We start from the raw sequence: 16,588 nt of genomic DNA, 5'->3' as shown, positions 1-16,588 counted from the left end.
AGGGTTTACAGGCTGTGTGTTAACCCCCCCAGGAGCAGGAAGGAGCAGACAGAGGGTGTTCACAGTCCCTGCTTGCAGGGGGGCAGTGCAGGTAGTTCCTTCTGCAGCCAGCCTGCCCTAGGAACGCTCACTGGCAGGGCTGTGCTGGTATTGCTGCCCCTCTCCACAGCTACCTTGCAGTGCTGGCAAGAGTCCTGTGTGGCCACAGTTGTATTGGCCCAGAAATGCTCCTGCCAGTCTAGGCTGGTTTGTGCTCAAGACTAATAAATGGACTCTTTTTACTTTTCCTGGTGCTCCTCCCTCTGCTGACAGGTTGGTGATGGCAGGGCAGTGGTAGAACCTCTCTGGGCTTTCAGTGTTGCCACGTTCAGGCTTTTCATGTCCTGGCTCTGTGTCTGTTTCTCCTTGCTCTGAGGATGTATTTCCTCCTCGTGTTCTGCTGTTGTGGCAGAAGCTGCCAGGGAAGAAGGAGGAGGGCTAGGAAGGACTTCACCTCGGGCAGAGAAGGATGTTTCTGCAGGCCACTGGCTGTAGCTCCAGCACAGGCTGGGTTAAACGTGTGGCTGATGTCTCCCCGGCTTTTAACTGCTGCCACTTGGAGCAATTGGCAGGGTAGTGAATGAGCTCCTGCCTTGAATGCTTCTACCCGGGTGCTCTCCTTTATTGTTCTGTCTCTGAACTTCTTGTTTGGACAGCTAGCAAGATGTTTACAAGGAAACAGCTGCTCCCCAGAGAGGCAATCCAAGGAGGGTTTCAGGCACCCCCTCCTGTTCATTAGTCACCTCTTCCCCCTGCTACTTCCCTTCTGCACGACAGTCCCAATTCCTCTGCTGATTTGTGGCTTGCAAACCCAGGGCCTCTCCCACCCAACCCCCCTTTTTGTCCCCTTTCCAAGGGGGATCCTGCATGATTATCTGAATTAGCTGGTGCTTAGGGAGGGAGATGCTCTCAGAGAGGAGGAAGATAAGGGAGGATTTGCTTCTCCCAGCCTGCCAGCAGAGTTACCACAGGAGATGTGGAAAACTACTGACTTGACTGAAGGGAGTTCATGTGTTTGGCATCTCTGCAAAGCCAGCACTTGCAGGGCTTTGTAGTGACATCTGAAACTCCAGGTTAAGTCAGGAGCTGGCCTGCAGTTTGAAAGCAGGATGACTGGATTGGTCTGGACACAAGGGGCTCTCCTCTGCTGCTCATCCCTCCTTCTCCCCTTTCATAGGTGTTTTGTAAGGGGGCTGTTTCTCAGACTCTCTGTGGAGCTGATCCATGCTGGGGCTTTGTTCCTATCATTTCATGTTACAGAGTTTGCTCTTTTTCCAGAGAATCACAGGATGCTTTGTGTTGGGAGGGTCCTTTAAAGGTCATCTAGTTCAACCCTCCTGCAGTGAGCAGGGACATCTTCAACTAGATCAGGTTCCTCTTCACTTTGCCTTTGAGCTCACCTCTAGTACAGAATCATAGAATGTCTTAGGTTGGAAGGGACCTGAGAGATCATCTCCTCCAACCTCCCTGCCCCGGGCCTCTCATCTAGGCTTGGCTGCTCAAGGTCTCATCCAGCCTGGCCCAGGATGGAGGCATCTGCAACCTCTCTGGCCAACCTATGGCAGAGTCTCACCACCCTCCTGCTGCAGAACTTCTTCCTAAGCTCCAGTCTAACCCTGCTCTCTCTCAGCTCCAAAACATTCCTCCTTGTCCTGTCTGTAGACACCCTGATGAAAAGTCCCTCTGCAGCCTTCCTGTAGGATCATAGAATCATACAATCAGTCAGGGTTGGAAGGGACCACAAGGATCATCAAGTTCCAACCCCCCTGCCATGGGCAGGGACACCCCACACTAGATCAGGCTGGCCCGAGCCTCATCCAGCCTGGTCTTAAACACCTCCAGGGATGGGGCCCCAACCACCTCCCTGGACAACCCATTCCAGGGCTTCACCACTCTCATGGGGAAGATCCCCTTAGGTATTGGAAGGCAGCTCTAAGGTCCCCTCAGAGTACTCTCTTCTCTAGGCTGGGCAATCCCCTCTCCCTCAGCCTGTCCTCACAGCAGAGGTGCTCCAACCCTTGGATCATCTTTGAGGCCCTCCTCTGGGTTCACTCCAACAGCTCTGTGTCCTTCTTATAGTGGGGACACCAGACCTGGACACAGTATTTGAGGTGGGGTCTCACAAGAGCAGAGTGGAGGGGCAGAATCCCCTCTCTTGCCATGCTGGCCACACTCTTGATGCAGCCTAGGATAGGATTTACCCTAGAATCATAGAATGGTCTGGGTTGGAAGGAGACTCCAAAGGTCATCTAGTGCCAAGTTCTGGGCAATGCAGGCAAGTCCATCTTCTTCATCACAGTGAAGGTAACATGAAAATAACTCTAGTGCTGCCATGGATCTTTCTACCTGGTTGGTCAGCCTTGAGCAAGCAAAGAGTCAGGACTGGGGCAGGTCTGGAGGCCATACTCCATGTGTTAGGTGTAACAGGAAGAGGTACATTAACCATCAGCCTCTCTGCTTTCACTGTTACATCCTCAGGAGAGGTTGGAGTCACCACCTTCGCTGCTGGCATTGAGGACCCAAGCTGAGAGGAGTTTGATTTGCAGTCTCAGATAGGCTCTAGGTTGAGTGAGTATCAAAAGCCCCTGGGTAGCTCTAACCATGCTTTGCTGCTCTGTGGTTTCTTTTTCTGTGGGTGATTAATTTCTAGCTCATTTTCAAGACAGGTTTCTCTCTGGAGTGGCATAAAAAGGGAAGAAGTAGAGTGAGGACTGTGCCTGTATCTGTGTGAAGCTGCTGCAAGCAAGCTCTGGCAGATACACAAGCTGCTTAAGGGAGCAGTGCTACCAGCCAGCTGCCTCTAAAATTGTCCTCCTGTGAAATGAAGGTAAGATGAAAGATAGAAACTTCAAAGCCTAGAAAGGTTGGACCAGGTGACCCTTGGCCTCCCCTTCCACCCTGGCATTTTGTGCCAGCCCCTGACCCACCCTTGTTCTGTTGGAGAGCTCCTGATTGCCATGGGAGTGGCATCAAAAAGAGCTTGAGTTTTCCCAGCCCCTTCTTGGCCAGTGTTTCCAAGGAAGTGCCTGTGCTTCGTGTCTGGTGCTTCACTGCTTCCCAAATCCCACCCCCCAAAGTGCACAGGGCAGCTAGAGGATAAAGGAGGTCATAACTTGACTGTGAAGGCAGAGGCTGTATCCTCACAGAGTCACTGTGGTTGGAAGAGACCTTCAAGATGGCCCAGCCATAGATTCACAGAGTGGTTTGGGTTGGAAGGGATCTTCAAGATCATCTGGTTCCAACCCCCTGCCACGGGCAGGGACACCTCCTGCTAAAACAGGTTGCTCAAGGCCCTGTGGAACCTGGCAAGTCCAACCATTACCTAACTCTCCCATGGCAACTACTGTACCAGAGAGGAGGAGTACAGCAAGTGAGTGGTGAAACTGGGACAAAGACTCAGAGTTAGGTGAGTTTGTGCACTAAATTCTGCTCTTTTCAGCACATCCTGCTGTTTGCTTTGGGTGTTGCAGAGGCTCAGTGGATCTGGTGAGGTCAGAGGTGTCTCTCTACAACTCCCTGAAAGGAAGCTGGAGCCAGGTGGGGGTTGGTCTCTTCTCCCAAGTAACAAGCAATAACACAATGGGAAATGGCTTCAAGTTGTATCAGATGGGGTTTAGGTTGTTTAGGTTGGATATTAGAAGATACTCTCCCCCTCAGAGGGTTCTCAGAAACCCTGGAACAGGCTCCCCAGAGAGGTGGTCAAATCTTCATCCCAGAAAGTGTTTAAAAGAGGCAGAGATGTGGTGCTGAGGGATGTGGTTGAGCAGCAGACTTGACAGAATTAGCTAATGGTTGGACTTGATGATCTCAAAGTTCTCTTGCAACCAAAACCTTTCCATGATGCTGTGATTCTCTGGACTGGGACAAAGACTCAGAGTTTGGTGAGTTGTTTTGCTGAGCTGTGCTCTGTTCATAGAATCAGAGAACTGTCAGGGTTGGAAGGACCTCAAAGAGCAGCCAGTTCCAACCCCCCTGCCATGGCCAGGGACACCTCACACTACAGCAGGTTGCTCACAGCCACATCCAGCCTGGCCTTAAAGACCTCCAGGGATGAGGCTTCCACCACCTCCTTGGGCAACCTGTGCCAGTCTCTCACCACCCTCATGGGGAACAACTTCTTCCTCACAGCCAATCTCAATCCATTTCTATTTTTTCCCCATTCCCCCCCCCCAGTCCTATCACTCCCTGACACCCTCAAAAGTCCCTCCCCAGCTTTCTTGTAGGCCACTTTCAAACACTGGAAAGCCACAATGAGGTCTCCTGGGAGCCTTCTCTTCTCCAGACTGAACAGCCCCAACTCCCTCAGTCTGTCCTCAGAGCAGAGCAGCTCCAGCCCTCTGCTCATCCTTGTGGCTCTTCTCTGGACACCTTCCAGCACCTCCAGATCCTTCCTGTAACGGGCTCCAGCAAATCCTGCTGTGTGCTTTGGGTGTTGCAGAGGCTCAGTGGGTGTGGTGAGGTCAGCTGCAGCCCTGCTGTCCGAGGTGTGGAGCTGTCCTTGGCTGTGGAGCAGCCGCACCTGAGCGCCAGGGCTGTGCGCAGGCCTCGGAGCTGCCTTCCGCGCGGAGCGCAGCAGCGACTCGCGTGAGAGCCTGCCGCTCGGCGTGGAGCAGGGGAAGCCAGGTCCTGTGCTTGGCCTGCAGAGCCGTGCAGCTGCTGGCCCCTCTGACGCGCTCAGGAGAGCCTGGACGCAGATTCCCTTCCCCTCTCAACGTGTGTGACCCCCCCCGGCCCGCAGCGAGGCGCTGGACGCGGCCAGGGGTGCGCAAGCGATTGCGTCGGCCGCGCCGGCGGAGAACGGCGTCCAGCCCCGCCGAGCCCTGTCCCGGCAGCACCGGCACACTCCAGGGGCAGCACGCATTTGCTGCTGCCTTTGTTTGTTTGTTTGGTTTGCCTGTGTTTATGCATTCTTCAAACAAAGCCAGGATGGATTGCAGAGGCAGCAGAGAGGCTCTGGAAGCCTGGAAGTGAGTTTTGTGTTGCAGGTCGTGCTCGGCCTGCTGCGAGGGGCAGGCTGCTTGGTGACTCAGAGAGCTGTCAGGGTTGGAAGGGACCTCAAGGAGCAGCCAGTTCCAACCCCCCTGCCATGGCCAGGGACACCTCACACTACAGCAGGTTGCTCACAGCCATATCCAGCCTGGCCTTAAAGACCTCCATGGGTGAGGCTTCCACCACCTCCCTGGGCAACCTGTGCCAGGCTCTCACCACCCTCATGGGGAACAACTTCTTCCTATCTGTGGGGTGACTGCAGGGGGCACAGCTCCTGTGGCTTGTGACCATTTGTCACCTGAGCCTTGTTAGGTGACCTCAGAGTGTGCAAATGTTAGTCTTCACAGCTCCCTTGAAGTGGGAAGGCAAAAGTGCAGCTGAGCTGGTGAGTGGTTAGAAGCAAAGCTGTGGTAGCTGCTCCCACTGTGCTCAGCCTTGGTGAGGTCACACCTCAAATACTGAATTCAGTTTTGGGCCCCTCACTATGAGAATCACAGAATTAACCAGAGACCTCAGAGATCATCAAGTCCAACCTATTACCTAACACCTCCTGGCAACTAAACCATGCCTCCAAATGCCACATCCAAGCCTTTTTGAACACCTCCAGGGATGGGGACTCCACCACCTCCCTGGGCAGCACATTCCAATGGCCAATTACTCTTTCTAGGAAGAACTTTCTGCTCACCTCCAGCCTGAACCTCCCCTGGTGCAGCTTGAGACTGTGTCCTCTTGTTCTGGTGCTGGGTGCCTGGGAGAAGAGACCAACCCCCACCTGGCTACAACCTCCCTTCAGGGAGTTGTAGAGAGCAAGAAGGTCTCCGCTCAGCCTTCTCCAGGCTAAGCAACCCCAGCTCCCTCAGCCTCTCCTCCCAGGGCTGTGCTCCAGACCCCTCCCCAGCTTTGTTGCCCTTCTCTGGACACCTTCCAGCAAGTCAACATCTTTCCTAAACTTGAGAAGCCCAGAACTGGACACAGGACTCAAGGTGTGGCCTAACCAGTGCTGAGTACAGGGCAGGATGACCTCCCTGCTCCTGCTGGCCACACTGTTCCTGCTGCAAGCTGGTCCAACCTTTCCAGGTCACAGTAGTTGGGATGAGCTGGCTCAGCACCCTGTCCAGCTGAGTCTTCAAACTCTCCAGTGTAGGGGAATCCACTGCTTCCCCTGGGAGATGATTCCAATCTCCAGCCCTTCTCATGGGGGAAACGTTTCCTTCTGCAGCCCAGTGGCAATCTCCCCAGCAGTAACTTGTCCCTACCACCCCTGGGCTTTTCCATTCAACAGTTTGTTCCAGTTGTTAGCACTTCTGAAGGGCTGAAGTGGCAGGAGTAGGAAAATTTTGCTTCCTTTACTGTGGAAAAATGCCTTCATGGCCTGAGAATTCCCACTCTGTTCAGGTGATCCCAGTCACCCTGCAGTTGGGCTGGGGGCGTGGGGATTGGTTTTCAGGAAGCTTCTTTTGGTCTTCTGACTTCTCAGGCTGTGGGACAGACCCTGGCTTCTTCAAGCTCTGCTGTGTTTGTGGAACAGCTGCAGAGAGCAGTGAGGGCTGGAGAGGGGAGGTCTGGGGAGTGCAGGGGCTGGGGGTGAGGTGCACAAAGCCAGCTCTATTTTTGCTGGGAGGACTGGAAGCTGTAAAGCTGTTATCTTGACAATGCTGCTTTCTCCTCAAGGGCTGCTCAGGGTCCAATTTCAAACAGTTGTCTGAGAATGGCTTTCCAGGGTGGCTTCCATGCCAGGCCTGGTAGGTACCCCCAGCTAAAAAGGAACATTGTGATAATCCTTTCCTGACCTCCTGAGGAACAGGCACCATAAAATTCCAGGCCATTAGTTTCTGTGCCTAAGCCAGAAGCTTGTGGTTCAGCCTTACCTGGAATGGATTTCAAGGCTTGAACTTGACAAGCATGGCAGGGCACAGAGAATCACAGAATCAACCAGCCTGGGAAAGACCTCAGAGATCATCAAGTCCAACCTCTTGCCTAACACCTCCTGACAACTAAACCATGGCTCCAAGTGCCACATCCAATCCCCTCTTGAACACCTCCAGGGATGGTGACTGCACCACCTCCCTGGGCAGCACATTCCAATGGCAAATTACTCTCTCTGGCAAGAAATTTCTCCTCACCTTGAGCCTGAACCTCCTCTGGTACAGCTTGAGACTGTGTCCTCTTGTTCTGGTGCTGGTTGCCTGGGAGAAGAGACCAACCCCCACCTGGCTCCAACCTCCCTTCAGGGAGTTGCAATAAGGTCTCCCCTGAGCCTCCTCTTCTCCAGGCTAAGCAACCCCAGCTCCCTCAGCCTCTCCTCACAGGGCTGTGCTCCAGACCCCTCCCCAGCTTTGTTGCCCTTCTCTGGACACCTTCCAGCATCTCAACTTCTTTCCTAAACTGAGGAGCCCAGAACTGGACACAGGACTCAAGGTGTGGCCTAAGCAGTGCTGAGCACAGGGCACAATGACCTCCCTGCTCCTGCTGGCCACGCTGTTCCTGATCCAGGCCAGGATGCCCTTGGCCTTCTTGGCCACCTGGGCACACTGCTGGCTCATATTCAGCTGCTGTCAGTAGTCCCAGGTCCCTTTCTGCCTGGCTGCTCTGCAGCCACTCTGACCCCAGCCTGTAGCTCTGCATGGGGCTGTTGTGGCCAAAGTGCAGCACCTGGCACTTGGACTTGTTCAGTGCCAGCTTGTGGGACTCTGCCCTTCTGTCCAGCCTGGCAAGGTGCCTCTGCAGAGCTCTCCTACTCTCTAACAGGTTGACTCCTGCCCCGAGCTTGGTGTCATCCACAAATGATGGACTCAATCCCCTTGACCAGATCATCAATAAAGATACTGACTAGGACTGGGCCCAACACTGATCCCTGGGGGACACCACTTGTGCCTGGCTGCCAGCTGGATGTGGCACCATTCACCACCACTCTCTGGGCTCAGCCTCCAGCCAGAGGAAAGGTTCCTTGAGAAGGAAGCTGGGCCCAGCCAGAGTGCAGGGAAGTCAGCACCACCTTGTCATCTGCCCTGGGAATTTCTTGCAGTGGGTGTAATGGGGAAGAGGGAGCCTTGCTGTTTAGGAATGGTGTGTTTGGAGAGAGGTAATGCTTATAAATATTATTTTCTTCAAATGCAAAAGGTTTCAGGCTGCCTAGGATGACCTCCTGGCCGAGCCCTTTCTCTCTCACCCTGATGTATGGCTGTTTAGACAGGATTTGGCTCTCTGTGTACAGCAGGGCTTATCAGAGTGTGTGCTGCCGTGGTGCACACGCCTGGCTTGCAGAGTCACAGAGTAGCTTTGCCTGGGAGAGACCTTCAGGCTCATCTAGGCCAACCTTTGACCCAGCACTGCAGGGTCAACATTAAGCCACGTCCCAAAGGTCTCTCCAGAGCCTTCTCTTCTCCAGACTGAACAACCCCAGCTCTTTCAGCCTGTTCCCATAGGACAGGTCCTCCAGCTCTCTGGTCATCTCCAGTTCTTCAAATGGGAAGAGGAGGCTCAGGGGAGACCTTCTTGCTGTCTACAAATACCTGAAGGGAGGTTGTAGCTAGGTGGGGGTTGGTCTCTTCTCCCAGGCAGCCAGCAGCAGAACAAGAGGACACAGTCTCAAGCTGCACCAGGGGAGGTTTAGGCTGGGTGTTAGGAAGAAATTCTTCCCAGCAAGAGAGATTGGCCCTTGGGATGTGCTGCCCAGGGAGGTGGTGGAGTCACCATCCCTGGAGGTGTTCAGAATGAGACTGGCTGAGGATAGTTTAGCTGATTAGATGGTGCTGGATCATAGGCTGGACTCGATGATCTCGAAGGTCGTTTCCAGCCTGGTGAATTCTGTGATTCTGTGAACAGGAAAGGGAGTGGGCAGGTGATCCCCATGTAAGTGGGAGGAGGGAGAGAGGCCAAGGAGTTGCTCTGGATCATGTAGTGCGTTTCCTTTGGTTAGACGCTGCTGGGTGATAGGTTGGACTCGATGATCTCAAAGGTCTTTTCCAACCTGGTCTATTCTAGTTCTGTTCTATTCTATTCTATTCTAGTTCTATTCTATTCTATTCTATTCTATTCTATTCTATTCTATTCTATTCTATTCTATTCCTATTCCTATTCTGCTCTGCTCTATTTCAATTCAGTTATGTTCTATTCTACTCTACTCTACTTCTATTCTATTCTATTCTATTCTATTCTATTCTATTCTATTCTATTCTATTCTATTCTATTCTATTCTATTCTATTCTGCTCTATTTAAATTCAATTCAGTTCTGTTCTGTTCTACTCTATTCTACTCTAATTCTATTCTATTCTGTTCTGCTCTTCTCTGCTCTATTTCAATTCAATTCTGTTCTGTTCTACTCTATTCTATTTTACTCTACTCTTATTCCTATTCTATTCTATTCTATTCTATTCTATTCTATTCTATTCTATTCTATTCTATTCTATTCTATTCTATTCTATTCTATTCTATTCCTGTGAGCCTGTGTTGAAAACCTGGAGCTGGTGGAGGCCTCTTAGGTCACTCAGTCCACCTCCTCCCAGGGGGAGAGCCTGCTGCAGAGCGAGCTGTGCTGTGCCAGCGCTCGCACACATGGCGAGCCCCAGCGTGTGATGTGTCACAACAGCTGTCAAAGACTGGTCATCATACCCAGAGTCTTTAAACATCCTGTTTATCCTTGCAAGGAGGAACACTTGATTGAAAGATAAATACCAAAAAGAAAACCTCCCCCCCTCCCCCACCAAAAACCAAACCCCAAACAAAACCCCAAACCCAACCAAGCCAAACCCAAAGCCCGACCCAAACAACAACAACAACAACAGAGCCCAGCAGCAGCCAGCGCTGCAGGAGCAGCCTTGGCCCTGGGGCTAGCAGGCCCGAAGACAAAAGAAAAACAAACAAGAGGCTGGAGGCAAACACGTTGCCAGGCAGAGGGCAGATTTTTCAGAGGGAGTTAGGAGCTCAGCTTGTTTTGGCATGCTTGGAGGAGAGCAAACCAGCCGGGTGCCAGGAGGCTCGGGGCTGCCGCCTGCGCTCACGGGATGAGGGTGGGGAAGGAGGAGAGAGCTGTGGAGGGCTGAGGGGGGAATGGAGGACACTGGAGCCACCAGAAAGCTTTGTGCAGGGTCACCCTTAGGGCATAGTTTGCACATTGTTTTCCCTTTTTTTTTGCTGAGAAATTAAACATGCTAAGAAAAAGGGAGGGGGGGGAAGCCCTCTCCAAGTTGGCAGCAAAGTTTTGAGAGGCTTTATGTTTTTGGGGGATGTTCCCCCCCCCTTCCACCCCCCTCTTTCTGTTTGTTGTTCATTTGTTGCTGCAAGGGAGGTCTGTTTACTTTGCTCAAGAGAATGAGGGACCCAAGAGACAGTGCTCTGCATGCAAAGCTTTTGTGGAAGGGGCTAGGGGAAGAGGAGGGGAAGAGCTTCCAAGCCTTTTGAAAGAGCAGAGCTGAAAGAGTTTGGAGGCTGTTGCTGTAGCTGCTTTGCCCAATGCTTGGTGGGGCTGCTGCTGGTGTACACAGACATAGCTGGGCCATGGACTTCAAAGATGGGTCCTGCTGCTAAGGGCTGGGCAGGCAAATGTCTGCAGGGTGAGTGGGAGGGGGCCTGAGAAGCTCTAAGACTTGACTGGGTGCTGGGTATGAGCCAGCCTGTGTCTAGGTGGCCAAGAAGGCTACCAGCATCCTGGCCTGAATCAGAGCCAGTGTGTCCAGCAGGACTAGGAGAGGGATCAATCTCCTCCAGCTGGCACTGGTGAGGCCATGTCCTGAGTACTGGGTTCAGTTTTGGGCCCCTCACTACAAGAAGGGCATTGAGGTGCTGGAGCATGTCCAGAGGTGGGCAACAAAGCTGGTGAGGAGCAGTTGAGTGAACTAGAGTTGTTCAGCCTGAAGAAAAGGAGGCTGAGGGGAGCCCTTCTGACTCTACAACTCCCTGAAAGAAGGTTGGGGCCAGATGGGATTCAGTCTCTTCTGAATAGCAAGTGATGGAACAAGAGGAAACAGCCTTGGGTTGGGTGGGGAGGGGCTAGGTTGGATATTACAAAACCCTTTGTCCCCAAAGGGATGTCAAGCCCTGGAACGGGCTGCCCAGGGCAGAGCTGGAGTCCCCACCCCTGGAGGGATGTCCCTGTGGTGCTGAGGGACATGATGTAGTGATGGCCTGGCAGTGCTGGCTTAATGGTTGACCCTGATGATCTTGGAGGTGGTCTCCAACCTTAGTGATTCTGTGAGTCTCTGTCGAAGCTGTGAGTAGCTGACTCTCACCACAGTGGCCCCAACTCTGCCCACAGGCCCTCTGCTGGCCACTTGTTTTCAAACCAGAGGTGGTCCCACTCTCTCCTACCACCTCCCTGTTAACCTTCTCAATGAACTGGCCCTGAAGTTTGGGGTGAATTCACCCATTGCAGCTCTTCATTCCAGGGAGTCAGTGTTTTCCAGAGCTGTGTGCAGCCTGCTGCTGCTGGTGCTGCTCTTTGTTGGGTGAGATGACCCAAGAGTCAGCTTCTGAACGCTTCCATTTCTCCAGCTGAGCTTCATAGTGGTTGGGACCTGACTGGAGATCCAGCAGAAGGAAGGGGACTGGAGATCTGCATTACTTCTGCTTCCTGGCATCTCAGAGGATGAGGCCAGATCCTCCTCACGTCTGGAACAGCTGAGAAAGGGCAGTGGGAAGAAGACTAAGGATGCAAGGAGGGTCTTTAGGTTAAGAGATGGGCACAGGGTCAGCTTCTTCTTCTATCTCCATCAGGAAAGCTGCTCAGCCATCCCAGGACAGCTTCCTGTGCTGTAAAGGATCTCTTAAATCCTGGGACACACCATGTTGTTTTGACCACTCATCTCCAAGAGAAGGAGAGGAACTTCAGGAGCTGGCTCTGGCTGTGCAGGAAGCAGTTTGGCCACAGTGGTGTTAGGGCCAATGGTTGGACTCTGTGGTCTTAGAGATCTTTTCCACCTCCATCAAAGAGACCCAGACCCAACAAAACCCTCCTGTGAAAAGAGACTGCAAATATTCATCCTGGAGGAGGAAAAGGCAGCATGATCAGAGATGAGCTACCCAGAAGTACCTCTCCTGCTGCTGAATGTGAGTGGAGACTGTCAGTGGGACCCAGAAGAGGGCAAGACAGAATCTGACAGGGAAGTGTTTTCACTCTGCGTTGAGTTGGATTAGTGTTGTGCAATTCTTTGCCACAAAGTCTCAGGGCCAAGAGCTTTGTTGGACACAGACACACTCTGGCTGTGTCTGTGGATAACCAAGATATCAAAGATGTGAAAAGAACAAGAGGTTTTGGGAAGCTGTCAGATCCACATGCGTCAAGGCCCAGGCTGACTGCAGCAGATGGGGGTGGGGATAGGAAGAGACTGATTTCCTTAGGAAGCAGAAGTGCCTGCGAGCTGGCTCCTGCAGGGTTGCTTTTTCCTGACCTCTGGATCAGCCTCTCTCATGTTGCAGAATCCCAGCTGAGGTGGAGCTGAGGGAAGAGGGCAAGCCTGGCAGCTGTCTTGGCCGTGGCACTTCCAGCTGTGTGGCAGAGCACCTTCTGCGCAGAATGCAGCCTGGGGTTGGAAGGGACCTTGGAAGCTCATCCAGTCCAACTCCCCTGCAGTCAGCAAGGGACATCTGCCACTAGAGCAGGTTGCTCAGAGACCCAAACCTAACCTGGAATAGTTCCAGGAATGGGACATCTCTCAGCTCTCTGGGCAACCTGGGCCAGGGTCTCACCACCCTCATTGTCAAAAACATTTCATCTTTCTCTCCCTCTTTCAGTTCAAGCCCTCCCCCCTTTGTAATACACAGGTTGATGAATACACAGGAAGGGAAGGGAAGGGAAGGGAAGGGAAGGGAAGGGAAGGGAAGGGAAGGGAAGGGAAGGGAAGGGAAGGGAAGGGAAGGGAAGGGAAGGGAAGGGAAGGGAAGGGAAGGGAAGGGAAGGGAAGGGAAGGGAGGAGGGGAGGGGAGGGGAGGGGAGGGGAGGGGAGGGGAGAGGGGAGGGGAGGGGAGGGGAGAGGAGAGGAGAGGAGAGGAGAGAAGAGAAGAGAAGAGAAGAGAAGAGAAGAGAAGAGAAGAGAAGAGAAGAGAGAAGAGAATAAGAGTGGAATAGAATAGAGTAGGAGTAGAGTAGAATAGAATAGGAGTAGAATAGAATAGAATAGAATAGAATAGAATAGAATAGAATAGAATAGAATAGAATAGAATAGAATAGAATAGAATAGAATAGAATTAGAATAGAATAGGTCACAAGAGGCCCTGCTCCCAAGTCTGTCCCCAGCTTTCTGATCAGCTCCTTTAATCACTGCAAGGCCACCAGGTGGTCTCCCCAGAACCTTCTCTTCTCTAGGCTGAGCAATTCTCTCAGTGTCTCAGTTGTGAATGTCTGGATTCCCCCTCTGATAGAATGGTCAGTTCTGGAAGTCAGGAGAGCAAACTTTCACTTCCAGGCTGTGTTCAGCTGAACTTGGGTCAATCCCTTACACTTCTCTTTGTTTAGTGTCACTGAAATTATCTAGGGGTGATCAGTCTGCCCCCACTTGCCTTTGTGTCTCACATTTAGGGCTCCTTAGTGAGAAGTGCCCCCCTCCATTCCCTCTAGTGCTGAGTGAGACACAAAATATTGACACACTGAGACTGAAGGATGATTTCATCATTTGCTTTTTGTTTGGTTTTGGGGTGTTGGGGTTTTGTTTATTAACCACCCCTTTAACTGTCTGGAGAAAGTATTTTGGGAGCTTTGAGCACCTTAGAGCCATTTCTGTTCAACAACAACTCCTTAGCAATGAGAAAGAAAGAAGGAAAGAAAGAAACAAAAAAGCTGTTGATTTTCATTGTATTTTCTTTTCACTGCTTTTAATAGCTATAAACAACCTCTCTGTGGAGCCTGTCTTGAACCTTGTGACCAGCTGGGTGAGGGGGCCTTGGTATCAATTTCAAGCCTGTGGAGAGGAGAACATAACAGGTCCCTGACTGCTCCAGCCACTTCCTGCCTTGCCAAGGAATGCTGGAAACAGAGGTCATTATTGCACAAGTAATTAAAGGTTCATCAGCCCTACCTCTCTGATTGCTTAAGGCCATTGTAGTAAGGGACAAATACTCCTGCTTGCCCACTGTTATTTGTTTTCTGCTTGCTCTGTTTTTCTTGGCTTGAGGAGAGGAATTATGAAGACTCTTGAGTAGGATCTGGGAGTGCTGCAGGCTAATGCATTTGGCTGTGGCCCTCAGTGTGTTGTGGAGCACTCTAGTACTGAGGAGTGGAGTGTCTTCAGGACCCCTTCTCTCCCCCCCAAATCCAGACACCAGAGAGATGGAGCTCAAAACAGCAGGTCCAAGCTGCCCACACCCTGGTGCAGGGCTTGGAGATGTCTGGAAGGCTGGGCTGGAGTGGCTTTAGGAGACACAGACTAGTACTGAGGAGTGGAGTGTCTTCAGGCCCCCTTCTCTTCCTGCCTCTCTCCCCCAAATCCAGACACCAGAGAGATGGAGCTCAAAACAGCAGGTCCAAGCTGCCCACACCCTGGTGCAGGGCTTGGGGGTGTCTGGAAGGCTGGGCTGGAGTGCCTCCTGCTCTGGCTTTGGGAGACACAGGGGTTTTCCTACAGCTGAGCTGGGCTCCAAAGCCATGAGACTGGTTTCTAATGGGAGGGTTTCCCATGGGTTTTCTCAAAGGGCTTCTTTCCTCTTTCTGTGGCTTGGACTCTGAAGTTCACATTCTGGGCATGTTTCTTCTCCATCAGAGTATGCAAGAAGTGACTTTCTTTGTCTTTTGAACAGACACCGAGGCCCACATGTGGGCAGAGGCCTCTTAATGGGGGGAGGGGGGGGAGGGAAAGGCAAGTACCAAATATTGTGAGTCTGGCAGACTCAGAGGAGCAGGGCAGACTGAGCCACCCACCCTTTAACCATCTGTCCCTTGAGATCTGCAGAGTCTTTCATCTCTGGGGAGTACACCCACAGACATGGGAAGTCGTGTTGCTGTCCTCCAGCTTTCCTCTCTGTGGATGTTGATCATCACCACCGCCAGAGAGCCCAGGCCCCCTTGCACTGCCTCTCCTTGTGCTTCAGGAGCAGTGGAAGGAACACCTGACAAGGAAGGGAGGGTTGGCTTTCAGAGAATCCCCTAGGCTGGAGAAAACCTTGCCATCATCAAATCCAACTGCTGACCCAGCACTGCCAGGTCACCACTGAACCACAGCCCTCAGCACCACATCCACACAGCTTTGAAATGCCTCCAGGGATGGAGACTCCACCACTGCCCTGGGCAGCCTGACCCAGGACTTGATAATCTTTCAGGGGAAGAAATTGTTCCTAATGTCCAACCTAAACCTCCCCTGGCACAACTAGAGGCCAGTTCCTCCTGTACTGTCACTTCTGGGGAGAAGAGACCAAACCCTGCCCTGTCTCCAGCCTCCTTTCAGGGAGTTGTAGAGAGCCAGAAGGTCTTCCCTCAGCCTCCTTTTCTTCAGGTTGAACCATCCCAGTTCCCTCAGCTGCTCCTCACCAGCCCTGCTCTCCACACCCTTCAGCAGCTTTGTTGCCTTTCTCTGGACCTGCTCTAGCACCTCAGTGTCCTTCTTGGAGTGAGAGGCCCATCTGCCCAGTGACACCAGGGGTGAACCTCACAGTATGGCTGGTACAGGGTGAGCATCTCCCTCCCCTCCCCGGCAAGGTACCAGGGGACTGCCCTTGGGCCGTGCTTGCTGTCTGCACCCTGACAGCCACCTTGTTGCTGAAGATGGCTTGCCCCAGAGAGCCTGGCTGCTGGGGCTTGGCTGGAGCAGCTCAGGAACAGCTTGAAGGACACATGTTGAGTAGGCAGATGGAGCAAGTGATGGAGATGATCTGAAGAAGGAGAAGTGTGGGGTGAGGAGAGCAGGGAAAGGGCAGCTGTGTGGGTGACCCTGTGGGAGTGGGGAAGGGCAGTGACTGACCTCCAGAGGAGTGAGGAGCCAGCACTAGAGCGGCCTGAAATCAGCTGAGGCAGAGGAGGGCTGGTGGGCTGGTGAGGGCTGGCAGAGCTGAGGTTATGCTCTGTGTGTCTGGGGGGGAGGCCAATCACTCTGTGGTCAGGCTGCAGAGCCTCTCTAATCCACGGCCTCGGTGCCGGCCGCCGCCCGGGATGCTCCAGCGGAACTCCACCGCTGAGAGGGGTCCCAGGGCACTGCATCCTGACACGTGAGCACAGCCCCCAGGCCTGACAGCAGACACTGCCTGGTGGCCTGCTTTGGATTTGTGCTTCCCATATGGGATCACTTTTGCCCTGTGCTTTATTTTTTCTTAATAGCGTTTTTCCTAGTCATAATAATCAACATTTCCCTGCCCTCCCCCTCCGCTCCTCCCTTCATCTCTCACAGCTGGCTTTCATTGGGTTCAGCCCTGCAGATGCTCCTGCAGCCCAAGAAGCAGGGGGCAAAGGTTCTCTTCCTTTTCAGAGCCAGCAGACAGCCTCGCTGGAGGGCCGGGGGGGAGGCCGGCGTGCTCCCAGACCGGCCAGCTCTGCCCTGTGGCCTCCACCAGCCTCTTGTGCATCTGGTGAGGTTTGCCAAGCTGCCAGGTAATGTCTCTGCTGAAGGCCTTGTGGAGGAGCTCACAAGGTGGTGGTGGTGA

At 52.8% G+C, this 16,588-nt stretch overlaps 1 long non-coding RNA gene across 1 annotated transcript; it reads left to right on the top strand.

Annotated features, from left to right (window-relative positions):
- The first annotated feature begins 1,296 nt into the window (after positions 1 to 1,296).
- Positions 1,297 to 16,530, top strand: LOC137446052 (uncharacterized). Its single transcript, XR_010988564.1, has 3 exons — positions 1,297 to 2,607; positions 2,706 to 2,866; positions 16,414 to 16,530. It is a non-coding gene; the product is annotated as an uncharacterized lncRNA (long non-coding RNA).
- The last annotated feature ends 58 nt before the right edge of the window (positions 16,531 to 16,588 follow it).

Source organism: Melanerpes formicivorus, unplaced genomic scaffold (genome assembly GCF_026170545.1).
Source record: "Melanerpes formicivorus ecotype bairdi unplaced genomic scaffold, bMelFor1.0.p_v2 SCAF_16, whole genome shotgun sequence".
Classification (NCBI taxonomy): Eukaryota; Metazoa; Chordata; class Aves; order Piciformes; family Picidae; genus Melanerpes; species Melanerpes formicivorus.
This window is presented reverse-complemented; position numbering and strand designations above follow the sequence as displayed.